Below are 22,696 nucleotides of genomic sequence, written 5' to 3' on the forward strand. Positions count from 1 at the left end.
CTACTTGGTTCTGATTTGCATTACAGAGTCAAAATGAACCAGCTGCACAAAACCCACTAACATTTCTCATAGTTTTTCTGTGGTTTTCTTCCTGAATGTGTTGATCAGACAGTACGTTTTCTAATTCATGCTAACACCACACAAAAAGGAACAAAAAGGAACAAAAAGTCACAGGACAGAGCAGATGTCAACTCTACATTTCCCTTGAAAAAGCCAGCCCATTTTTTCAGCAGAACAAGAAAATCACAGAAACAATCACCAATACATCTGAAAGAGCCAGCAGCTTCACAGAAGTTGTCTGGACAGATTACGTGGATCTGAGGTGAGATCTCTGTTTACCCACATCTCTGCTCCTTCCTCCACCACCGGCATCACGCTTCATATGGGAACCACGCCGTTGCCAGTTTTCAGCTGCCACCTACCTCCCACCCTTCACAGTTATCTGCTCGAACTTCAGCAATGCAATGAATACATGCAAGGAAAATATAAAACACTTGTTTAATAGTAAGCCCACATGCCTGAACTAGAGAAGTAAATTGAGTTTATATCGCCTAAGACTACATCTACGCATTTACCTGGTTTACAGAGATCTCATCTTGATATAGTAGGTCAGGATGGGTCTAACTTAAACCAGGAAACGGCTTTTAAACTAGACATAGCTCGACTTCTCTTGGCATCACTCAATCCAGAGAAGTAAACTACACTGAAAAATTTAAATCAAAGGCAGAAACACCATTTTAACACACAACATCGCCACACTGTGGGATAATTCTCAGGTTACCAGGGACACCACATCAAAAACACAGACCCAAACTGTTACAAAATGAAAAACCTATATATAGCAAAAAACAAGCCTGAGTTGCATAAACAGCAACTTTCCTACGAATCTTTCCATGGCCCTAAGCATGCTGGTAGAGGTCCCCATGCTGACAGCATATGAAGGAGACTTTCTCTGTGCTAGTCCTTCCAGCTGTTTTCATATGATCACAATCTGTAGCTTCTAACCTTTACTCATAATTTACACAGAAGCCAAAATGCTTTGATCAATTTAAAACATAATACATAATAAATGCAAATCCTAAACTGAGTCTGAGTAGCTAAAGATGACATTTCTGCAGGAAATATATATATATATATATATTTATATATATATATTTTACAGCAAGTACTATGACAAGAATTACTTGGGACTGTTTATGCAAGGGTTCAGAAGATGTTCAGTGGAACAACCATCAACCATTTCCATATACATTCTCACTTGCAGAAGCAGAGCTACAGATCTGTATCTGTAGATGAACAAACTACATTCCCTCAAATGCTTTTTATCATCATAACCAACAAAAAACAACTATCCCGTTTGCTTGTTGAGTTTTTGTTTGTGTGTATCAAGACACTGGACATTATGATTTCAAGAGAAACAGAAAAACAAACAAAATCATAATTCATGTGTAAGGGTTTTAATTGGTACTTTCAAAGCTGCAGACAGATGTGAATGGTATCAACTTTTGTTTTAAAGACAAAAAAGGACAATATTTAATGTTTCATTATACACAATTTGACCCAAATCAAGCACCATCTCATTAATACTACAAGGTTTCCGGTGACATTAATTCTGTTTTATTCACGTAGCATAAGCTTTGCATCTTTTAAGTACACTTCAAAAATTCTTAGTAAGAAATCTCATGTGCAAGGTCTTACTTTTTAAAGTTAGTTCTAATGTAAAAATTAAATGCTCTCCTACTTTTGAAACTGAAGTAGTTTCCAATCCAAAACCAATATATGAAAATAAGAATAATTTTTTAAAAAGATTAACTTTATAAAGTTTGCTATGAGCACAGAAATATTTCATTTATGAATTACTCAGAGGCATGTACCCAATCTATCATTTAAATAATTTGTAAAAGTTAAAACCTATTATCTTTCCTGAATAGTTTTAAAAGTCCTTTTTTAATCAAATGTGACTCATACCTTTTCCAAAAGCCCTATGCTAAAAAAAAAAAAAAGCAACAAAAAAACATAACGTCGAACTGTACCATAACAAGTTAATAAAAAGCAATGACAGTTAGGGATGGCGCCATCAAAAACCACAAAATCAGTTCTACTTTAATTTATATTTTTAAAAAATAATCAGTTAAAAATAGGTGCATTATCTGTTTAGAAAAGACAGTATGTGAAAATAACAAATATTATTGTAGATCCCATTTTGTCTAGAATTAGAGACAGGGACTAAATGAAAGCCAATCTTTTCTTTAATTCAGCAGAGATGAGAAAGTACTTCCACTTTTTGGACTCAGTAAATAAAATGTTTACAGAACTCTAAGAAAGCACAATTAATTTTTCTCCTACTCTTGTGTATATGTGCTATAAGTTGCAAAGAGAAAGTATTTGTAAGTGTAAACACCTTACTATTCCTGTAAGTTAGAGATTTTAATACAAGCTAGTGATGATGATACCTGGACCTTCAGAAGCATTAATATTTTGAGACTGAAGTTTTATAGATGTTTCTCATTTAAAACACATTAACATAAAAAGAGATTAGTTCTGAGACCAACTTACTGAAAATACTATTTTCAACTATCTGAAAGTACCACTTATGTCAGAAAACTGTGATTCACATCACAGCTGTCACAAACATTAGATTCATTTTCTTTTGTGGATGACCTAGATGTGGAAAATGATTATTGGATCCTAACCATTTCAAAACACTGATGATATGTCCAGTCTCAAATTTCAAAAAATAGCTAACAAAATCACAAAAATGAGACTTGTCTTAAAAATAAATGTTGTTCTATAAGCCTAACCTAGACTACGTGTTTTATGTTTTTCAGGCGTTAAAGATTTCTACAGCTATACAATTCAAAGGTTGGTTGGTTGGTTGAAGATGAAATTGATATTTTCTGCAATAGTGTTATAAGATATTGTTTTGTTTTCTTTTAAGGACTGACAAGTTGTAAGACAAAAAGGAAATTCAACATTTCCACTATAGTTGTTTTCTTAGCTGTTTACCGTATTTTTTATTTTGCCATTTACCTAATTACTAATTCTACAACACTGTATGACAAATGAGGATTACAGTTTGAGTATTGTGTTAATTACATGCAAGAACAGACCTACAATTTAAAGTAAATTTTCTTATTAAAATTCCAGTCCTATACATTGTTATAAACACTTCAACATACTGGGACCACCCTAAATTGCCCTGTAACAGTAAACAAATCACAGACAACTCTCTGTACCAAAATGTTACTTCTGCAAAATCTGTATCCAGCAACCTATGGATTCTGTGGGAAGCCAGCCAGAGATCTGTAGCCTTATGTCCTTGCAAAAGCCAGGATTTGCCTTCCCATGTCCTCTTATAAAATAAAATGGTAAAAATCCATTTTTGGATTTTCACAAGGAAATCCATTTCTATCATAAGGGAAACATCCTCCATGCACTCAGCTACAATTTTGCTCCAAAAGTTCACATAAAAATGAACAGATAAATAAAATCTTTAATCTTATGCATAAAGCTTTTTCTGCTTCCTTGCTGATTTTTTAGATGGGTCCTTCAGACAGATACAGTACAAGATTGATATAATGAGTGCATTGTTTCTTCAACATCTTTTCCAGACTTTGAGTTTGTACTTTTCCTTCTCTTCACCTCCAATTTGAGAACAGTAATACTTCTCTAAAAAGCCTGGACACCGTGTTCAAATGAAGTGGATAATATTGTTCATTCAAAATTCTGAAATTTATTTCTAACTCTGTAAATATATAAGAATCTTTATTTGCTATAAAATAAAAAATAAAATAGAAAAAGCAAAAGCATGGTGTTGGATATCTTATTCTTTATAGTATTTTGCTCTTGCATTTAACTGTTCAGTATATTTTTTAATGTTTCTATTATCATTACCATTTCATTTGTAGAAATATATTTTCTTTAAAGAAAAATCTATTCCAGATTTTTTAAAGATAAGCTATATGGTTAGAACAGGCTCATTTTGGTGGCAGTTACCAAAAGGTTTGGTTATGAATTTTTGCTCTCAGTTTTTAAGAACCTTTTTGCAACAATCTAATTACGAAGTGATGGCTAAATAAAACACATCCTTTGTGTAAGAAAATCTATAAATTCCACTTATGAAGAAAAAAAAATCTACATCCAGAAAAAATAAAAAGAACGTATATTTCAGAGATATCACTTTTTTTTTTTTTTTTAAAAGAAAAGAATCATTGGCAGTGTAGTTAATGTTTTACATTTAGCAACAGTAACAGCTAGGTATCATTGACTCCTGCTGGCTTCATTTAAGCTATAAAATCTATTGTTTTTTTTGGAATGGAGAGCCTATCAGAAGGTGCCATATCAGCACTAATGAGCAAGAAGGTAATAAGGTACAGTTATATTAACAGGTTTGAGGACACAAAACATTTTTCCACTCTTTTCTTTTAGAAAGTGCTTTTATGCAATCATTCAGTTGCTATTAATAGCTTCAGCACCGCTCATGCAAAGACTTGCACAGAGAGCTGGGTCCTTATTCTGACAGGCCTTTAGCAGTGGAGAAAACTTTTTTTTTGGTGTGTGTGTTGCACTAGACCACTAAACTATTTCAATAAAACAGCACTCAACGCATGCAAAAAAAACAGTGGCTTTCTTCAAATATACCTGCCATTTGAAAACCTCACCTTTTCTTTTACTGAGTTGAGTATTAACGTAAGTTAACTGCTTAAATACTCTTTAGAAACTTTAGACTGAAGCACTGAAGCTATTACTTTTATTAATATTAAGATGTCTTCCAGTAAATAGACTGTAATTATAGACATCTAAATGCAAAGTATTTTTAAATGTCTGGTGTGTATCTATGCATTAAAATGTATGCAAATAAATAAAACTACTTGTGAACACTTTTTCCAGATATATTTGCAGTTAATTGGACTTAGAAAAGGGGGCTCTAAAATTTTTCAGTTTTTCCATCAAGAAAATATTTACCACCTTAACAAAATACCAAAAAACCTTCTCAAACTGTTAGTTAAGATCTAAGTGTTATTCAAAGAATGACACAAGCTTTCATCCAGATGAAAGATACCATTTTATAGTAACCCTGTACCTGTTTCCATTAGAAAATGAAACAGCAAAATTAGGTAAATATATGACAACATAAAGCAATACAAACCATATATTTTTTTATGCTGACTTTCCATGAATGGCATCTAAATATAGATGAAGTCATGTATATAGTGGCCTGCCAATCTGAACTTTACCAAGTAATTAAAAATTCTTTCAGTTTTTTGATTTCATACAAGGTTTCCATAAGCAATCTAGTATTTCATGTAACTTAAATAATAGAGAGAAAATTTAGAGCATTTACTTTCAAAAACTGACTTGCAATATACCTTCAAAATTTAGTCAGGAAAACACACTGTGTTGAGTGAAACAATTTGGAGAGGGGTGAAAGAAATATGGCTATGAAATCAATTACATGAAAAGCTGAATTCGTATTTGCTTATAAATTTTAATTTTATGAAGTTTAGCAAAAATATGCTTTTACGTCATCATATTACTATTACATCAAAGCAGTAGTAGGTGGCGAGGGAGAACCTTCCCCCACCCCAAGATTATCATGACCTCTCATTGTCTGTTTGGTATTTGTCATCTGTGTGAACAATGTTGGTCATAACTATAAAACTTACAGTTTATTTCATTCTCACAGTGAATGACTAAAACCTTAACGTACGTATTAAAAAAATATGAATACAAAAAAAAAATGAATACATAAAGCCTTAACGTACACATTAAATGCACTTAGTACAGATCCAGAGTATTACACTGAATGATGCTCAAGGCACATCTCCCTGCCACGCTCCCATCACTTTTATGAAGTGATATATGTTGCTTGTAAGTGAAGACTTAAAATTTTTATGAATCTAGTTTCAGTTTCCACCTTTGATATTCCAAAATACATGCACTTCCAAAAAGTACATTTTAATTCCTATCTTCTCCATCTATCCTCTTCTTCCCTTCCTCAATTTCTATTCTATAATTTTTCTCTTTAAGCAGAAATACATTTATCAAACTCAGCATTTTTTAGCCACCTGAAGGGCACTCATAGTGGAACAAGAGTTTAGCTCGTTGTTCTGCCAAGCCAATAGGGATGGAAGTAGGATGAAGAGGTGCTATATTTTACTTCCCACAAACTCGTGACTAGCACTGACAAAGCAATTGTGCTGGATGGCTGAATGCAACCATTTCAGCATTGTAAAAACTAGTGTTATATGCGAAAGGGTTCTATCTTGGAGTAGAGGAGGAAAAAAAAAAAAAGAACAAACAAACTACAGACACATTCCCATAGAATTTCTTCGCCTATCCCCAATTCCATACCTGTTGTACTTCGTTATTACTGTCTTCTTACCCACTTTAGCACCTTTTCTTCTCCATTGAGTCATCCCTAATTTTCCATCTAGCCATTAAGGCAATTACTAGATTTTCAAAGCAGGAAACAGCTTTCACTTCCACAAACCTCTCTGACTTACATATGTTCCTAACCATCTATTGCTTCTCTGTGCTCTTTAAAAGGCCAAACTATTACTAGTCTAAACTTAGTGGCAGAAAATTGATGTCTGTTATTCTCTTGACTACAACTGACTGCAAGTACACTTAAAGCAGAGTAACACAAACTCTGAAGACAAAATCATATTCTGAAGACCTTGCAAACTGACAACAATAAGAAAGACACAATGTACTGGGACACAATGACACAATTACTTATTATTTCACATATCTGAGAATCATAAAATAAATGAACTCTTTGAAGTGGTTTGGATATAATACTAAGACTGGAATGAATCATAAGAGCATTTTGTATGCAAGACAAAAAATAATTAAATAAAAACTAACTGAATTTGAGGCACCCCACTGGTATTACCGGAACATGAAGGTGGAAGACAACAATCCTAAAGACAAGATCAAGTAACATAGACCAATGTTTAAATGAATCTGAACAGTGTTTGACCAACACTTATGCTCAACATTTTTAGAAGCTTTAAACTTCACAGGTTTTGAACTTAATGATTAATCTATATAGAAAAAAAATAAAGGTAAAGATACTTGGTGTTTTGTTCTGAAATTAGGGACAGCTGCAGAACTAAAATGTACTTTAAAGACCAGAAAGCATCATTATCCAAACTGTCACTGTTTAACATGTATATTCCCATTTATTAGTCTCAGAATTTTAATTCCACAGAATGTTTTATGTACCCTGAGAAATACTGATGAAACTTCTCAGTAAGAAGCTTGAAGTTGTAAACAAAAAAACACAGAGGTGTTTGTTTTATGTAGTTTACATATATTTATATGTATAGTTCATACTGGTAACAAATATATGTCTATAATATGGATGGATACATGCATGTATGTATATAATACAGATACTTTGCAGAAGTGTTCTTCATTACACTTAAACCACCACTGATAAAAACAGTCTGGTTTGTTACCCAAAAGATTTATCCACAAATAGCAAGCACTGTTGTGGCCATGAGATTATCAGGAAACATAAGCATTAGCAGTTGTTAAATACACTTCCTACAGATGAATGTTCACGCCAAGACTATTTCACCTACACCACATTTCAATGATGTCCTTGAAATTATGTCCATGCATCACTTTGCTGGATTAATATTTTTGAAAGCTCTGACTCAGTAATTTGGAAAACAAAATCCCTTATTTTACCTTAAGCAATCCATTAAAAATCACTGCCTAGTCCTTTTTTTAAAAAAAAAAAGTCAGAATCATAAATGAACATCTTGCCAAAGAGGCAAATATCAACTCATGTCCAGATGTTTGGGCAGAAGACTGGAAGTTTGGACTGGACCACAGGTTTAGACCCAAACTCCACATATAACCTAGCCCTTCCCTAATGCACTATCTGTTTTGAAAGGGTCTTTTCAGTTTGAATCTACTCCATGAGGCTTTGTTTAAACTTGTTGCTAACATTACTTTGTTCTCTGCTCTAGAGCTGAGCATGGAATCACAAAAGCAGTCCATGCCATTTCATAAAGCATATCTAATGAATTCTCTAACTGCAGAGTCAACATTAACATGGAGAGCCTTGAACCATAGTAATGTTGCTTAAAAGTAACTGTCAGTAGCATAGATTTTAGCTCAGAAAAGATCTACTTTATCCTGGCAGCAGGAATCTTAAAGGTATTTTGCCCTACATGATTACAGAAACAATATAACAGAAGGTGACACCACATATGGGTTCTAAGAAAATATAACAAACAAGTCAGCACAAAATTTTTCCCTAGAATGCAAGCAAACACAGATCAACAAATCATTGAGACACACTTTTGAAAGAAACAGTAAGGAAAAATTAGGGGGGGGGAAAAAAGCATGTAAAAGACTTCCATTTTACTGGTTTCCTTTGTCTTCGATCTAACCTCAGTATAGAGAATTGAAATCCTAGCAGAGGAAATTTTGTCCTGCGAAAAAAATGAAGAAAATGTTATGGATATCCATTTCTTCAAGTGTACCCTGTTAGTAGCCAATAGTCTCAGATGGCATATGTCGACGACATCATCACAACGTGACTGTACTAGACTACAGATAAATCTAAAACAGCTGCTAGCATTCTCACTGTGGCACCAAATAGCTCAGAACATAAACTGCATAACTGTTTTGCCCTTCAGTAAGCTTGTATTTACTGCTAGCATAACTAGGCTTCTCTTTATGAATTAAATGACTTGAAAAAAAAGGACAATTCTGCACACATTGTAGCGATGTGCTGTAATATAACCAGCCTTCTTCCTTAGTTTATCTTTAAATATATAATTTAAAGCAAATTAATTTCATTGATCTTTGTTTTCAGTTCCATCTCCTTTCCACCCAGAGATGGGCTACTTTTCATCAATGCGTTATTCTGCAGAGAAAACGGTACATTATTTTTGTGTTTATCACTGTTATATAGAAAAAAAGATGTCCGATTTACATTCCATCTAAATGAAATGTGCCTTTTACTCAATAGAAAGTATTATTACATTGATATTCATGCCAAATAAAAATGATGCATTTAGATAAAGTAGTCTGCATGCCATCTGCTAGATTATCAGTTGGCAAAAAGATGTCTTCATAAAATACCAGATCTACGGAGTTTTATATGATGTCTCTTCAGAGATCAGCCTTCTTTGAGATATCACTGAAATCACACATGTAGATTCCCTTTGTTCTTGTTTGTGCTGGTAAAGAGAGCTAACCACATTGACAATTCCATCCACAAGTGAAGGCGGAACTAATTGTCACTTGATATTATGCCACGGTCAAGACTTTTAAATTTCAAGAGTTTTCAATAACTGTTCTTAGATTACTGAAGATACTTGACCAGGACACAGGTACCCATTTATTTATTCCTCATTACTGAACAAAAACCATTTTGCATAACTTAACAACACTAACTACATTAAAATTTGAATTAGATTTTGGCTTCTTTCCTGCCTAATTCATTAGACTTTTGGGTTCAGCAGGATGTGAAAGATTATAACAGTATGTGGTAACACCCGGAATACTCAACTCCATTATGTTCGCAAATAATGAATGCTCCCTGGTAAGCATACAGACACAGATCAGCTTCTCAGCATAGAGACAGGTGGCAAGTAAGGAAAAATGGCTCCACAAAAAAAGGAAAAAAAAGCAATAATGCATTTTATTGATTTTCTATGTCACACGTACACAGAACTACCAATCTTTAATTAACATAGAAAAGATTAATGTCACTAATAATGTGGTTGCAGCATTCTCTATGCTAAATGATATATTTTGAGGTGTCTTTTCACTGATTTGTATATCAAGAGGAGTGCAACACAGAAGAAAATTACAGAGAAATTCCTTCTGGTATCCCAGGTCCTGGTGGAAGTTCAGTTGCAGCAGGAGGAAAAGAAAAAACCTGAAAATGTGTTTATACATTCTGATGAAAAGATAACCCTGTATTCCCTATTGACAGTCCATCAGTGGAATTTTGTAGGACTATGGCAGCCTTCTAATTAGGTCTTCCCATTTCTAAAGCAATCTCAGAGGAAAGCCTGAAAAATACTGATTGCATTGTAAGTTTGATACATATTCAGGCTGTCATTATTGAGGTTATAACACACTTCACACTCCTGCCTTTTGATTAGTGACTTCCAAAATAGATCAGGTTAAATTCTACATCACATCTGACTCACTGTTTTAATCTACAATATACACCTTTCACTAACCGTCTCTGCTTAACCTAATAAACTTTTCAAATGGTATTTTAATTAGAAGGTAATTAAATAGCAAAGATGGGAACTTCAAACATACAGAAAAAGATCACAGTATTAATAAAAAGATTCTCAGACTGGGAATACCACCCAGTTATGGCAAAATGAATACTACCTGATAACAAACTACACATTACTACTTTCAAACCCTCAGTCTGAGAAGTGGCAATGTACATGATTCACACCTTAAATAATGAGGATACATATAAAAGCCTGCTTTGCATTTCCAGTTTGCAATGTACTGCATGTGACAGCACCCAGTATGCCTCTTTAGAAGTATGATTGGTTGTTTCATTACTGCTTTCATTTGGTTTACTCCCAATAAGATGTTTTCTCATTTTTGCTTTTAAATAAAGACAGTAATTTCTCTCTCTGTAGCCCCAATTACTCATAAATTTAGTGCTCATATGCTGAGCACTGGAAACAAGCTTCTCAAACAAGCCAGACCTGTCAGTGAAAATGAACAAGTGAGGTTTATTTTCATATGAAAATGAACATCTAAAAAGTGAGGTTTATGGAGCAACTTAATCTCATCCACGTATGTAGAACTGCATATGGCTGGGACTGAATGTTCTTTGCCTTTCTCAATGGATCCTTACTCAGTTTAGGTTTTATCTGCTGTTTCTTTGCTTTTCAACTTAGCTTTAGGAAAAATAGGTGGTTTATATAAAATATTTAGGTACACCTTTGGTTTTGAACAATTTAAATTTCTTTTAAGAACTCCAAGTATTACCTGAACATTGTTACCAAGTCTTTGTCACAGCACCTAAATCTTAGTCAGAGTACAAGGGCTGACTGCAGAAGGAGGAGGATGAACCAGATACATACAGACTTTTATAATCCAAGTATTTAAAGAAATAAATTCATACTATGAGTGTGAAATTTTCAGGGCTTACAGTTTCTCTGCACAAATGTATATCATGAAAAGGACTTAAGACACAACCTTGTGGAAATGAGCTCCTAAACAAGCATTTATATGCTTTGATTTAAACATCATATCCATACTTAATAAGTGTTCACCATTCTGGAGAAAAAGCAGATTTTGTGTTCTTCATTAGTCACTCTTCTTAGCAGATATTTTGTGGATATTTTCATTTGGCGTTACCACTTTCCACTCTGAATCATACTAGTGTAAGATATACTGCAGTTGACTTTGGTGAAGACCAAATCTTGCTGTTTGTATTTTAATCAGAGAAGGCTAAGTACCAGCTGTTGGGTAAATGATATTCAAAATTATCTTCCATCATATTCTGGGCCAAATTTCATCTCTAATGTAAGCAGGCAACACTCCATCACCTCCATTGCACTTGTAACTCATCAGAATAGAGAATGAAATTTGGCCTTCAAGGTTCACATTAACAATCATTATAGATACTAAAAAAAAGTTACAATTTACCATGGAATCCAATGAAGACAGAAATGTTGACAGCTTTCTTAGCATATTCTGCTTTTTTTTTCCAGGCACAGGAAATCTACTTTATGACTGTAAAAAACACTCTCCTAAGCATAAACAAACAAAACAAAAACAAACAAAAAACAACAACCAATGTCCAGAAAAAAACACACCAAAGTCTTCCAATGTCTCTTATAGCCACTATGAAATGTCTGATAAAAGTTATGAACTTTTACATATGAACAGTTGGTACTACAAGCCCCAGTTCCATCTTGCAGAAAGACCGACATTTTGCAAAGATCAAGGAAGCAAAACAACCCCTTCATTTTGTGACAAACAGGTTACTTTTAGTTATATACTCCCCTCTATATGAAATAAGCATTATCATTACCTTTTCTGCCTCCCCTATACTTACACAACACATGTATCCTGCTTCCAGAGTTTGCTTTTCAGGATAGGACCATGGATTAAACAAGCCACTGCCCTCCCATCGGCACTGCCAGTACTGTGGTTGGGTGGTGTGGGAACTCTTACTCTGACTCCACTAAGATCATAAGACTCTTTAAAGCCTTTTTATGAACAAAACAAGAAAGCAAAGGTTAAAACTAAAACTAAAACAGGCTATGTAGCACAGTGGTGGATGACTTTGAGTACATTTTGAGTACAAAAGCTGAAGGGAACTCTGGTCTGTTTTTGAAAGGAAGAATCTCCTGAGTACCGCGCTAATCAGCAACCTCAGACACTCTCAGATTATGTCAAAATCCTACCAATTTATTTAAGCCAAAATCTCTAATAGAAGAATATTTGATATTAACCATGAGGAAACAAATGTTACAATTGGCCGTAAACAGCCTTTGAAGAATTAATTCCATACCTAAGTCACCGCTCTTTGAAACACAGTTAAAACAACTTATTCTTTACTTGTATTCTGAACTCTTTTATCAGGGATTGAGGTCTTTATTCCCCCAGAGAACACAGTAATATTCCAAAGTGATCTATCATTTGAAAGACTAGAGGTTTAATCAACTGATTAAAACACTAAAGAAGCTAGGATGGCCACATATTTGTTAAAGATTATTGGATCTCTGATAACTGCTCAAATTCAAAAAACCCACTATCATAGGTAACTTTTATTTCTCTAAATCCCAGCTTAAAATCTACAAGAGAAAAAAAGGCATAGGTAGTAAAATCATCACCTGGCAAAGAGCATTGATTATTTATCTGAAAACTCTTAAATTAAATAATATAAGCAATCCTGAGACGACTGGAACCTAAAATCACCATTTCCTTGTGTTATGACTAGCAGACCCCAAATCCTACAGATTCTGGAGATGCAAACTAACTGAAAACATCAAAAAGATTTATACTTTTATCATTGTGAGTCCTCATATTCAGCCCTCATTGAGCCGATCAGTGCCCTATGGATGAAACGTCATTGTTTTGAGAAAAAAGAAAATAAAAGTAGAATGCTGAGAATGACTAGAATATAGTTAGGGCATGGGATTAGATGCTGCAAGCAATTTTACTGGTCTCTGCAACTTGTTTCATGTACAGAAGTAACTCCTTTTAAGAAGTGCTCTCTGTCATCAGGTCTGTTTCATTTTGTCTAAAACAGAGCGATGCTTAACTCAATCTTCTACAAATATTTGTGTGGCAGACCAGCTGCATGCTAGGATCAAGACATTTTCCATAAGGGATGAAACTGTGAAGATTTCATAAATCCAGTAAAAATGCTGACCACCTAGGAAAGGAAGTCTTCAGGGGTCAGCTGCTCCACAGTAAGCATATGTACCTCTAAGAAGTCTTAATTAGCTTAATTAGTTAAGACCAGATATTATAACATATAGACATTCATATCTACAGTACAGGTTTGTACAACTGATCATTCAGCTACTGTCTAAAACATATTACAGAATTGTGCCAAATAATAAATGTCTCTTGAAAGGAGATGGCAGAGTAAGACTGAATTGTATTAGTGGTTGACATTACAGAAGAGCATCAGTGAAGTACCTGGTTTTAACCTACTGACATTTTTGTAAACATAAAACTGAAAAGAAAAAAAAAAAGCTTGCAATGTTAAAAACTGACAACAACAACACTGGGGACTTTCAGAAACATGACAAGACAGGCAAGATGAAATCAATCTGGGACCTGGAGAAGTGCCTAAGCTCATGAAAAAGATGTTCCGCCTCTGCGGTTGAAAACAACACAAAGGAATAATGGCACAAGTAGGAAGCATGAAGAGACTATGTTTGTCACCCCAGAAGAACACCTGCTAACAGCCTATGATACACAAATCTTAGCAGTAAGAAAAGCAAGTTAACAGTCAGTACTTTTATCTTTAGATATCAAATCAGCAAAAGGAGATGGCAGATGGAACAGCATTGTAAGCACTAAGATATGACATCTGAACTATTGATTACTGGAATGGCTAACATCTGAAAAAAATTAAAATAAAAATTAGCTAAAACCACTCAAAGAGCAGCCACCCTTAGTCCTTTAGTTAGGACTTGGATTCACATAGGCCATTTATTACATCTAACATAGTAGTCACTATTTTACTTGCCTCTCTTTTCTCCCCAGAATCCTTTCAAAAACATCTGATTTTTTTTTACGGTAACTGGTGCCTGCTGTAGTCCTACAACACAGCCATAGCTGGTCAATAAATTTCAACAATTGTCCTATATACAGATATCACTATGGAATATGTTGCTGGGCAAATATGCTACTACAAGACACATTCAAAGTATCATATGTCACTGCAAGTCTTTCCTACCATACTTGCCATATGCATGAGAGCACATTGTTATGGACACAAAATACTATTAAATAACAGCACTAGTTAAAAAGCACATGGAATGGATGTCCCTTGCTGTTGGTTGTCCAAAAACATGTATAATGGGCATATACTCAACACTGAAATGCTTTTATTTATTTATTGAAAATAAAAAGGCTGTTTTGTTCCTGTTAAAAAAAAAAATCTCAGTAACTGATAGGAAAACACTGAAGTGGTTCCTCACCTCTCACCGCTTTGCTTAAACTGTCTTCAGCTAGGCTGGTGGAAGAGTCCTTGCTCTATCCTGAGGCAACTTTTTAAAACTCTCCTCAGGAACTAGGAACATTATCCTGTGATGTAAAAATCAAAGCAAGGGTCAAGTCCTTTGTTTTAGGAGAACTGTGGTTAAAGCTTTTGCTCAAAAGAGATGAGTGATTCCTGCCCACACTAAAACAGGATCCAAACCTTAGAAAAATAGCCCTGAACTCAGACTACAAATTACTTAGAAAACAGGCATTCTTAACCTCCCTTCAGGAAACTAAAAAAATCATACATACATACACAGACAAAAATCAGAGACAGCAAGCACATCCACCTCTACTAGCAGAACGAAGTGGAGAAAGGGAATTGTATAGGTCCTTAAAGCACTCTACCTACTTTTCCTTTAATCTATGAAATGTAATCTTCGAAATAAGAGTGAAAAATACTCTTTTTTCACCAAAAAGCTTAACTCATATTTGTAAAGATGACATTGCTTGGCCTTGTGACCATTCATCTCTAACAGCTAATTAAAAACCTCTCACTAATTTATGTAAATGAATGAATACTAGTGCATGATGTTGAAGAAAATGAAAAGATTTTAAAAAGTAATCACTCAGCATTTATCAAAGAATCCTCCATTTTAACACAGCAGGTCAGTGATGGGGAAAAAAATAAGAGGAAAGAAAAAACAAGACTCAAGCGTACAATTCTAACTTTCTATTAAATTATTTCAGGACACACTACTTTCACACATGCCAAAAAACAACCTTCCATTCTTCTGCAATGAAAGAGTACAAAACTAGATAACTCACCGTTCATTTTCCAACTTTTGAATATTATGAAGCAACAGTGATAAAAAGAAATGTCTGTCTGAGCAGTTTACTGCTGGATATTGCAGCCATTGTCAAAGTATTTGGTCCCTGATACAGCATTTGACGTTAAAAAAAGTCATGGTGTTCAACTGCTGTCCCAATGTAGGACAATTCCCGTATTTCTTCTTAACGATTGTAACGTGAACTAACTTAACTAACAGTTTCTTATTTCATAACCTGAAAATATTATTACCTATTCACAGACAGGCAGAATTCAATAGAACCTGACTGTAGTAATTTAGATGCAATTCCTACCTTCCTTTTCTCATCTGCACAACTGTACTATACTTAATAAAATTGGTCTTGCATTTGAAATGCAGAGTATAAATTAGAGTCCTAGTTCTCACCATCTATTCAGTCTCTTTGCTCAGAAGAAATTGTATTGTAATTTTAGCTACATTATCAGGTAGTTTAACTCAGGATTTGCCAGTTTGTCTTCAAATAATTTCATTCTCTCAATTACAAAGTAGTCCACGCATTCTGTGTCAAATTTCTGTACCCTAAAGACATGAAGTATGCCCCGTAAATTATTTTTTTTCTAAGGAACTTTGTTTTTTTTTTTTTTTCTTTCTTTTCTGGTTTTTAAAAACATTGATTATATTTGCATGTTTCTTGGTCATCTTTTCAAGTATTTTCTCCCCATCTCTACATAAAGAAAACAGAATCAGAGTCATGTTCTTTGGAATACTGTGCAGGGGCTCTAGGAAAAAAATCCTGCTGTCATTAAGAGTCATGGGTCACCTCAACAAAAGGAAAAAGGGCACATCAAGATGGTCTTTACAAAGCTAATACTTTATAGATTGAAACCTCTGCTTTTGACTAAATGCAGCTGAAAAAAATCTGAGCAGTTTTGCACCTACCTGTTTTTGAGTTTTGTTCTGAAAACAGATTTAGAGGAGAAAATGTGCAGAGGTCTACAGTCATTTCTGTAGATTTTATTTATGTTTTCCTGACAAAGTCTGCCTATCATCTTATAAATAACCTTTTCTCAGTCTTATGTTCAAGATTCATTTATGTGATAAGTACACAGAATCGGTGAGAACAATTCATTCTAGCTATTTCATCCAAAAAACTGGAACAAACAGAAGTTAACTATGTTGAAGAACATTAGATTTAAAATGGACAAAAAACATAAAAGTAGCTAACTATTCTTTAGATTCTGTAAAAAGGTTGAAAGGTCTTTTCAATAATACATTCAAAACTGTCCAGAAAGGTATCTTTCACAGTATGAAAAAGTCACTACAATTCCTTTCGGCTTTTTTTTTTTTTTGTTTCCTTCTTTAAACAAAAATGAAACAACTCCTCCCTACTAATCAAGGAATTGTTACACTGATGAGGCTATTAACCTTTCTCTAGAACAACACTGCTGCTGAAAAAAATGAAATTAATTTTCCAGAAAAGTCATATCTGTCAGCACGATTGTTGTGACAGATAGCATTGTAAGGATACCGTTGCTAAAATAAGGATTAATAAAACTCTGCAGATTCTAATCCCACATCTCCCCAGGTCACACCATCAGTATGGCTTTACTAAACCCAGATAACCTTGATTGCTGTACAAACTCACTTTCATAGACATGGCTCCAAAATATGCTATAAGAACTAATTCATAAGTGGACAAATCAAGCCAAGATTTCACTAATGATTTTCAAAAGTCTCAGTGACTGATGCATTCGTTTGTTATTCTTCTGTGTTCTGGTTGCTCATTTTTACTAAAAAGTAATTAACTAAATACAATATAATGGTTTCCAGACTATTAAGTTATTTTCATGGGAATTTAAGTAAATTAGTTATAATTAGAACTAATGAAATCTCCAAGAGCACTAGCACTGGGTTCAACTGCAGAAATTACTCTATTGCCTGTGACTCCTATGTACTACAGTATCAGAATATACTAAAGTAATTCTTCATACACAAGCACTCCAATTAGAATCAACATCTAAAACTTCAGTTGTTTTCTCTCACCTTTCATTGTTCTCATATAGTGTTAGAACAACAAGAAAATCAAAACAAAGTACAAATTAATGAGACAAAATGTATTGTGATATTAATTATCGGAGAAAAATGAAAATAGATTTAAGAAAATATTACTTTGGGTTCTTATAGAGACTGGAAAACAGTCAATAGTTATTTTTGTAACGCTTCGAAGGAGATCAGAACTTATATACAATAAACGTAGAAACATTTAAAGCTTTGGGTTAAGCAAAAATTGGAAGATGACTAGTATTTTAGACAAATTCAAATCATTAAAAGGACAAAAGAGCAAGTCAACAAAATAAAGGTGAAGTGTGGTTGGTTTACCCTGATGTGCAGCTAAACTCCACCACAACCGCTCTCTCACTCCCCTTCCTCAAAGGAAGAAGGGGAAAAATGTAAGTACGATGAGAAAGTGATCAAGGGTTGTGATAAGGACAGGGAGATCAATTACTGTCACAGGCAAAATAGACTCAGCATAGGGAGATTAATGTAATTTTTTGCTTACTGCTAACAGCCTAGAACAGTAAGAAACTCAAAACAAACTAAAAACACCTTTCCCCCCATCCATCCTCTTCTACATCCTTCCCCCGAGCAGCACAGGGGAACAGGGAATGGGGGGTGCAGAGTCAGCTGGAGTTCACTCTGATATGATTTGGGGCAGCTGCTGAGCTCTGCTTACAGAGGCCACCCCTGCAGCCCCCTGCTACCAAAAGTTGTGCATTGAGTTTCAACTACAATAACTTAAAAAAGGTCCAACAACCTATTCTCTGAATATTACTGGAAATTCATAAAGATGGTCTTGCTATAGAGCTGTGGTTTATGTTCCAGCCAACAAACCAGTCTAACTGAACAGCAGGAAGACTACCTTGTTTTCTGGCCCTCAGATTTGAATCACAGTATCTTATCCATTTTCAGAACACCAACATGGAAACATAAAGACACAGCCTCTGTAATACAGGGATAATCAAGGATTCCTAACTATTAGTAAGTTACATTACTAGTAACAATCCCACACACTTTAAAACGTCCCAAGTAACTAAAATGAACAACTGCAAAATCTAACAATGCAACACACAATTTAAAAGAAAACAGTGCCTGGGCATGATCAGTACCCAACAAAACGCATCACTGCCCAGCAAAAGAGCAGCAAGAGAGACACCAAATCTTCTCATATTATAACAGACCAAATAAACCAGTAAAAGAAATATTGCCTAAATCATCATTATTGTCTACATGACAATTGTGATGATCATGTCTTTGCCTGAATTATACTGACTGAAGTCAATTTACGTGGTCAACCTTCAGGAATGGATACAATAGACTGAAACAATTCTTTTACTTCCCCCAGTCATCAACAGATTAAACAATAGTTTATCTATATAGTACACCCACAAAAATCAGTAGAAAACTCTTGCACAACAGCACTTTGGATAATGGTGTTGAAAAACGCAGCTTTACATCTCGCTTCTGCTGCATTTTCAAAAGTTCTGTGCTTCCCAAACTAAAGCCTAATCCATCTAAAATAGTACAAAAATACTGTGTTAGGAAATAAATGGTTAAATGCTTCTAAAAACAATTAATTGGAAAAATAATCACTAGGAACAAACTGTTTTTAAACAATAAAGCTAGTATATGGCTCGTGTAATTAATATTTTATTTCCAAGTTGATTTGCAAATGAGTTTATTAGGATATTAATTTGAAGGAAAAGCTATGCTTTAAAACACTGGATAAAACTCTATCAGTTCTTAGACAAAACACTTAGTTACCATACCAGATAGAATGCTCTGCCTTCCAAGACACTTAAGCTAGACCTGCCTACTTGCTATTTATGAAGCGTTATCCAAGACCAAAGTGGTTCTCCTTCAGGTTCAGCATTATGTTTTATTAAATAAAATAACCTCCAACATTTCTAAAATGCATTACCTTGAAACTGGGACCTGTGAATGACATCAAAGTAGCAGGAAATGCCATGTTAAAATTGAAGAAATCTTTGCAAATATATATATGCACGTATATATATATATTTGTGTGCATGTGTATACATTTTTGCACCTATGCATGTTTGTGCAGATACATATATATACATTTATATACATTCAAAACCAGTACAGGATTCTGTTAAATAATGGACTATACTTTTGTGGTATTTCCCTCCATTTTCCATACATGTAATCCTGCTGCAGGGTAGGGCAGGCACACAGACTTTCAGGGCAGATAATGTTCCTTAAGGTAGGACAGTTCAGCTGTCTAATTTCCATAAATTTTCCTTAAAAGTGATTTATTTATATTGATACATTCCCAAGAAATTCTATGGGTCTCAACCACTCTAATATGCACTAAATTATCCTTTTAATCCAAATAGTTCATAAATAGTACACAAACATAATAAGTAAATATTTTCTATTCAATCTAGAAGTACACAAAAACAGTGTAAGTGGGAAGCAACTTCAGTGGAGCATTAATTTTGTTATATTTCCATCATTTACAAGAGTGCATCTGTATGAATCTGAAGAAAGTAAAATGATGAACTCCATATGCATGTAATGTTCATGGACTCATGGAAGAAAAAGTTTCAGCAACCCATTTTTATTTCTGAAAATTCTCTCTTCAAAAAGTTGAACAGTTTCACAGATTCCAATGCACGATTCAATGTAATTTTGCCTATATTATAACTTCAGAAATTAACAGCCCCACTCTGCAACAGTTAGTTACTGAGTAAGTTATGTAAGTTCAGTAGTCTTCAACACCTAGAACACTACCTAAAAAGTAAAAATCTTATGTCTCAAGACATGGATTGTCTTAAGCAAAATAAAGGTCTTTTCTGACTCTCTCCATAACGTAAGACTCCTTTCCCCAGAAAGTATTCTTGCAGTTCATTAATCATCATAACTGCAAAGTTCCTAAGATTTTCATACAGGTTTAAGTTTATGCAGAGTTTATGGAGCCCTACATCCAAATACAGCTTTCAGCCACTCAAAACTACAACTGGTGTAAATCCATTGATATCCAAGATTTAGGTAGCCTGACCCAAAGACAACAGAAATCATTGTAGTTGAACATTGATCTCCTATCCTCCAATTCATAGATTTTCTGCATTGAAATTACTCTGAAAATACAATCTAATTTAAAATATCACTGGCTGCATTTTACATACATCAAAGCAATTAGACTTAATTAAATGCTCACTTACTCTCCATAGTGATCTATACCTCTTTGGTCTGTCTTTAGCTTCCAAAGACTCTCTAAATAATAAAGAAAAACTTTTATTATAATTAAATTAGGCTTCAGTATATCTAATTCCATAAACAAAAGAAAAATGCTTCTGGAAGAACTCCCATTTCACCAGAGGAGTAACAACTGGAATATACAGAGGCTGCTGAAGCGGCTTGTACCAAACCACAATACAAATGCTCAATCATGCTTCCATTATCTAAAAAGAATTAAATGGCATAAAATACTTCATTTCCTTTTAAGTTTTTAAGTCCAATTGTTATATTTTTTCTCAGCTTCACATTAAAATAGAACTAAAAAACTCATTAGCAGAATGGAAGTGACTTCAGTTATCCTTCTTCTTTGTGATACTTTATAAATTGTGAAATTGAAGTTTATAAGAGTTCTTTTATCAATACATTTTCATTCAATCAGAAGCAAATAGCTCAGATATTCAATATTTCTAGTGCATTTTCTCCAAATTAGTTCTGTAGAAAATAAGCTTTACAATACAGGTGGACAGAACATGCAAAGCCCAAATTTAAGCCAATATTTTCCTAAAACTCACGTGTTTGAGCACTAATATGAAATTATGCATTTAAGTTAGAAGTTATGCTGAAGAAACCTTAAGGATTTTATGATTTTGCAGCTATGAACAAGAGTACTTTCTGGGTTTGACTCACCTACTTACTTTCAGACTGGAAGTCTGAAAGTGAAACTGAAAGTGCTTACTTTCAGACAAAGTTCAAACATTTCAGAACACAATTGAGAACAGGAATCTATAAGAAATACTTATGAATTAAAAAAAAATGTAGTGAGATTATGCTGCTCTAGCTTCTACTGCTAGGACCAGAAATAAGGATTTGAGTTTTTTTTGGCCACTTGGGAAAAAATAAATTAAAAAAAAAATCACTGAGTAGAAGACTGGATGTGAGTAACATTAACTGTGAAAACACAACAACTGACTCTGGGTCAGAGATATGGTTGAGAAAATGGTTTTCTCCATATTCGTATCAGACTTTCAGTTACTTAAGACACGAGCCTAAACGGGGTATTAAAGATATTTTTTTGCCTGAGCTATTCATTCCTGTTCCAACTGTATGCTATCTGAAAATATAAAATATTGAGACAATTTTTGTTAATTATATTTTAGCTGGTTGGAGTTTGCACAGATTTCCTTTAAAAAACCTAAACAAGGCCAGTAAAGTTGGTAGAATAAAGAGAATGAGAAGAACTGATGCTACCTTCAACTCATTTCTGTCATAATAAAAATTTACATTTCAATTAATTCATACCTGTTATAACCTATTCACAGCTTCTAAAGCCATCAAGGCTTTTCTCCTTTTACATTTTGTATTGAAATATCTTGATTAACTCAAAATTCCACAATTACTTTACAGAAAAGTCTTCACATTAGTAGTGCATAAATAAAAGGCTATCAAAATCAGTATGATAACATCAGTGACAGAATATGTGCTTTTTATTTATACTTCAAAGCAGAGGCTTTAATATATTAAATGTGTGTCAGAATTTGTAACAGCACCCTACATCAACTTGCTTGTGTTTCTCTTTCTTTTCTTTCTGCCTTCGAACATATCCCTCTATTTCCTGATTGACAATTTTTTTTTCAATTCAAATGTTAATGTATTACATCTGAGTTGATAGCATAGGCATGGAAGAGAAAGATAAGTGATACATCTTAGTACCTTTTCCTCTGAAATTACATTAGCCTTCTGGGATACTGGATAGGATGAAGCTGCAGATTCAAAGATCATTACACTGCTTATTACGCTTTGTATTTATCTTCAGTGCTGCTAAAGCTTTACAGAAAATCTAATTTCTCTGAAGCTGCATTAATGTCATAACCAACACTTTTTGGATGCCAGACTTCATTCCAACTGGCAGATAATGCACAAAAGGATCTAATATCAATCACAGTTAA

The 22,696-nt window shown here is 34.0% G+C and overlaps 1 protein-coding gene and 1 long non-coding RNA gene across 3 annotated transcripts in view; both read right to left on the reverse strand.

Moving 5' to 3' along the window:
- The window catches only part of SGCZ (sarcoglycan zeta), a 444,208-nt gene that overhangs the window by 247,303 nt on the left and 174,209 nt on the right, over positions 1-22,696 (reverse strand). The gene's annotated exons all lie outside the window — the stretch shown is intronic.
- LOC121069638 lies at positions 7,746-11,727 on the reverse strand. Its single transcript, XR_005819538.1, has 2 exons — positions 11,662-11,727; positions 7,746-8,453 (listed from the first exon to the last, which is right to left on the reverse strand). It is a non-coding gene; the product is annotated as an uncharacterized LOC121069638 (long non-coding RNA).

The sequence above is a fragment of the Cygnus olor genome, chromosome 4, assembly GCF_009769625.2.
Source record: "Cygnus olor isolate bCygOlo1 chromosome 4, bCygOlo1.pri.v2, whole genome shotgun sequence".
NCBI lineage: Eukaryota > Metazoa > Chordata > Aves > Anseriformes > Anatidae > Cygnus > Cygnus olor.